Source organism: Hippopotamus amphibius, chromosome 2 (assembly GCF_030028045.1).
Source record: "Hippopotamus amphibius kiboko isolate mHipAmp2 chromosome 2, mHipAmp2.hap2, whole genome shotgun sequence".
NCBI lineage: Eukaryota > Metazoa > Chordata > Mammalia > Artiodactyla > Hippopotamidae > Hippopotamus > Hippopotamus amphibius.
The window spans coordinates 99921535-99927010 of record NC_080187.1 but is presented as its reverse complement, the minus strand read 5'-3'; positions in this window follow the sequence as shown (position 1 = coordinate 99927010).

The following is a 5476-nucleotide window of genomic DNA, read 5'->3' as shown; positions in this document are numbered from 1 at the left end:
ATGCAAATCAATCAATGTGATACATCATGTTAACAAATTGAAGGATAAAAACTGTATGATAATCTCAATAGATGCAGAAAAAGCTTTTGACAAAATTCAATACCCATTTATGATAAAAACTCTCCAGAAAGCAGGCATATAGGGAACCTACCTCAACATAATGAAGGCCATATATGACAAACCTGCAGGCAGCATCATACTCAATGGTTAAAAATTGAAAGCATTTCCTCTAAGATCAGGAACAAAACAAGGGTGCTCACTCTCACCACTGTTATTCAACATAGTTTTGGAAGGTTTAGCCATGGCAATCAAAGAAGTTGGAAAAGAAGAAGTAAAACTGTCACTGTTTGCAGATGACATGGTACTATATATAGAAAACCCTAAAGATGCTGCCAGAAAACTACTAGAGCTAATCAAAGAATTTGATAAAGTAGCAAGATACAAAATTTTTTTTTTACCTCAATTGGTGATAGGGTCTTCCTACCTTCCTTCCTTCCTTCCTTCCTTCCTTCCTTCCTTCCTTCCTTCCTTCCTCCTTCCTTCCTTCCTTCCTTCCTTCCTTCCTTCCTTCCTTCCTTCCTCCCTCCCTCCCTCCCTCCCTCCCTCCCGCCCTCCCTCTCTCTCTTTCTTTCTTGTCTGTGTTGGGTCTTCATTGTTGCACATGGGCTTTTTCTAGTTGCAGAGAGTGGGGGCTACTCTTTGTTGTGGTGTGCAAGCTTCTCATTGCAGTGGCTTCTCTTGTTGCAGAGCACAGGCTCTAGGTGCACAGACTTCATTAGTTGTGGCACATGGGCTCAATAGTTGTAGCTCACGAGCTCTAGAGCACAGGCTCAGTAGTTGTGGCACACAGGCTTAGTTGCTCCACAGCATGTGGGATCTTCCTGGAACAGAGATCGAACCTGTGTCCCCTGCATTAGCAGGTGGATTCTTAACCACTGCACCACCAAGGAAGCCTGAGGATACAAAATTAATGCACAGAAATCTCTTGCATTCCTACACACTAACAATGAAAAATCAGAAAGAGAAATTAAGGAAACACTCCCATTTACCATTGCAACAAAAAGAATAAAATGCCTAGGAATAAACCTACCTAATGAGGAAAAAGACCTATATGCAGAAAATTATAAGACACTGATGAAAGAAATCAAAGATGATACAGACAGATGGAGAGATATACCATGTTCTTGGATTGGAATAATCAACATTGTGAAAATGACTATACTACCCAAAACAATCTGCAGATTCAATGCAAACCCTATCAAATTGCCAATGGCATTTTTCACAGAACTAGAACAAAAAATTATACAATTTATATGGAAACACAAAAGACCCTGAATAGCCAAAGCAATCTTGAGCAGGAAAAACGGAGCTAGAGGAATTAGGCTCCCTGACTTCAGACTACACTACAAAGCTACAGTAATCAAGGCAGTATGGACTGGCACAAAAACAGAAATATAGATGAATGGAATAGGATAGAAAGCACAGAGATATTTTTATACAATTTTGAAAGGTTACTTTCCATTTACAGTTATTACAAAATATTAGCTATATTCCCCGTGTTGTACAATACAGCCTTGAGCCTGTATTACACGCGATACTTTGGACCTTCCACTCACCCACCCCTATGTTGCCTCTGCATGCCTCCCTGTTGGTAACCAATAGTTTGTTCTTTATATCCATGAGTCTGCTTCTTTTTTGTTTTATTCACTAGTTTGTTGCATTTTTTCAGATTCCATGTATAAGTGATATCATACATGGTTTGTCTTTGTCTGACATTTCACTTAGCTTAATACCCTCCAAGTCCATCCATGTTGCTGCAAATGGCAAAATTTCATTCTTTTTTATGGCTCAGTAGTATTCCTTTGTGTGCATATATATATATATATATATATATATATATATATATATACACACACACCACATCTTCTTTATCCATTCATCTGTTGATGGACACTAAGTTTGCCTCCATATCTTGGCAACTGTAAATAATTCTGCTATGAACATTGGGGTGCAGGTATCTTTTCAAATTAGCATTTTTGTTTTTGGGTTTTTTTTTCTGGATATATACCCAGGAGTAGAATTGCTGGGTCATATGGTAGATCTCTTCAGTTTTTTGAGAAAACTCCGTACTGTTTTCCATAGTGGCCACACCAGTTTACATTCTCACCGACAGTGTACGAGCATTTCTTTCTCTCCACATCCTTGCCAACATTTGTTATTTGTGTTCTTTTTGATGATAGCCATTCTGATGGGTGTGAGGTGCTATCTTACTGTTGTTTTGATTTGCGATGTTGAGCATCTCATATGCCTGTTGGCCATCTGCATTTACTGTTCAGAAAATGTCAGTTCAGTTCTTCTACCCACTTTTTTGAGTTATTTGTTTTTTAATGTTGAGTTGTATGAGCTATTTATATATGTTGAATATTAATCCCTTATCAGTCACATGATTTGAGATATTTTCTCCCATTCAATAGTTTGTCTTTTTGTTTTGTCAGTGGTTTCCTTTGCTATGCAAATGCTTTTAAGTTTAGGCCCCATTTATTTATTTTTGCTTTTTATTTCCTTTACTTTAGAAGATGGACCAAAAAAAAAAAAAATACTGGTGCAGTTTATGCAAGGGGTGTTGTGCCTGTTTTCTTCAAGGAGGTTTATAGTATCTGGTCTTACATTTAGACCTTTAATCCATTTTGAGTTTATCAGTGTTAGAGAATGTTCTAATTTCATTTTTTCCATGTAGCTGTCCAGTTTTCCCAGCACCACTTATTGAAGAGACTGTCTTTTCTCCATCGTATATTCTTGCCTCCTTTGTCATAGATTAATTGTTATTTCTCCAAAGTGCATGAGTTTATTTCTGAGTTTGCTACCCTAGTCCATTAATCTGTCTGTTTTGTGTGTGAAGCTTTACTTTCTATGTTTATCAAAATTTTACTTGTATATATATAAAATCCAATTCTTCAAGTTGGTTACCAAAAGTAGCAGTTCCTTCCCTCCACCACCATTTGCCTTTTTTAAAGGTAATCTTTAAAATTTCTACTCATTTAACCCTTTAACAGCTTACCTTCATATGTCTAAAAAATGTGTTAATAATTGTTAATTTTTAAAAGATGTTATTATGTCTTTCTTTCCAAATTAGGAATATGAAGAATTGTCACTTTAACTCTAGCACTATCACACTTATACTTTTTTCTTCCCCTATCCTCCCAATAAAGTTATATCACAATTTATTTGTGTCAGTACTCAGTGTTTACTTTACTGTGACTGTGCAAATGCTAATCACAGCTAAGAAACTAATAGGATTTTTTTCCCCTGCACTACTTTTTCCTTTGCCTGGAGTTAATTTTTTGTTTTTTTTACTTTTTAATTTGTATAGATTTGAGTATATTTATCACTCTTTCAGCCCCAAACTTTCTGCCAGCTACTTAAACATGCTGTCAACCAGTTTGCACACAGGCATTCCAAGAGTTTCATCTTCTTGGAGAATTCTCTCCTGGAGCCTTCTGACATGCTCCAGCTGGACTAGTTGTCAGTCAGCTACTTGGCAGCCCTTCTATTGAAATCTCCTTTCACCATCATCAGACTACTTTACCTTTCTCCTGTGTCAATGCTTTTGTTTCTTGTACTCCATGCTTTTCACTACTTGATTTGTTCTCATATTGGTGGAGGTCATTTTCTAACAGCTTCTTGAGAAGTCATTCATGGAAGATAAATTATTTAAGATTGTGTGTGTGTGAAAATATTTTTATTCTATCCCAATACTTGACTAATGTTTAGCTGGGTATAGAATTCTAGGTTGGGAGTCATTTTCCTTTAGAATTTTGAAGGCATTTCTCATTTTCTTCTATTTTCCTATACTATTCTTAACAAATTTAAAGCTATATTGATTACTAATCTTTTATGTGAGTCCTAGTTTGTTTTCCTACCTGGAAGATTTTAGGACCTGTTCTTTTTCTCCAGTGATTTTAAATTTCACTATTACTTTGCTGCAAGTCTGTTTTTATTCACTATTCCAAATAATCAGTGAGCCTCTTTAATCTGGAAAGTCATGTTCTAATCCTGAAAATTTTGCTCAAATAGTATCATTAGGGATACTATTTCCTCTGTGTTTTCTGTTCTGTCTTCTGGAATGGTAACTTACTGAACCTCCTGTTCTGTCTTCTATTTTTATTTTACTTTATCTACTATGTTTTTTTAGCATATCATCTTTTCAGGCCTTTCAATTGAGTTTTTCATTTCTGCTGTAATTTTTTTATTGCTTACTAAAACTAGTGTTGTGCTCTGAATATTTCTTTTTTATGTAGCATTCTGTTCTCTTTTAGTGGTTGCAATATTTTCTATCTCTGAGGTTACTAAGGAAAATAATATTTAAATTTTTTTCTCATTTCAGTGTCTCTTCAAGTTGCCTTTTTCTATTTGTTTGGTTGGTGTTGACCTTTCTTTTAAAAGTTTTCTTCTGAATTTTTGTAATTTTTTGATTGTCTCCTAATGTGAGAATGAGAGACTAGAAACTCAATGGGATTGAAGAAAATTAGGCAGGGTTTTTGGACTGTGACCTGCTTGGGTCATTGTATAGGGGAATTCTTAATGTCACATCCTTCCTCTTGTATCCTTCTTTAGATCCTCCAGAGAAAACACTTTCCACATCCTACCTGGAGGATAAAGTGCAAGAATTCTAGAACCCTGATAGGGAAGATAGCTAGGAGTCTCATTATCTCGTAAGTATATGCTCACTTAATTTCCTATTTTCATTATGAAACAACTGTTGAGAATGTGGAGAAGCAAGCCTTCATACATTTTTATGGTATATAATTGCCAAAACTTGGAAGCACCTAAGATATCCTTCAAAGGTGAATTGATAAACAAATTATGGTACATCCTTTCAATTGAATATTATTTAGCAATAAGAACAGATGAGCTATCAATCCATGAAAAAAAAATAATGAACCTAAAATACAGATTATTAATTGGAAGAAGCCAGTCTGAAAAGTCTACACATTTTATGATTCCAATTATGTGATATTATGGAAATGGACAGCAAAAAGATCAGTGGTTGTCAGGAGTCTGGGGACAAGAGGGGAGGGTTGAGTGTGTGAAGCACAGGGGCTTTTTAGGTGTTGAACTTATTCTGTATGCTACTATAATGCCAGATACTTGACATTATGCATTTTTCAAAACCCATAGAACTTTACAGCAAAAAGTAAACTTTAATCTATGTACCTTTTAAAAAATCATTTAAGAGGTCAGAGATCTCAGGAAGGAAAGCAGACTGTGAGAAGAGACTCTAACTGTATTACAATGTAGGAACCCACCTCAGTGAATGGAAGAGAGGGAAGCTGCTGACCTAAGTAACTCTGAAATGAGTAGAGTCTGCAGGACCAAAGGCAAAAGGAATTGTATATAAGCACTGTACTCTTATTAATAAAGTTGTTTCCCATAAGGATAGGGCTTAACAAATGTGATATATATGTATACATGCTAT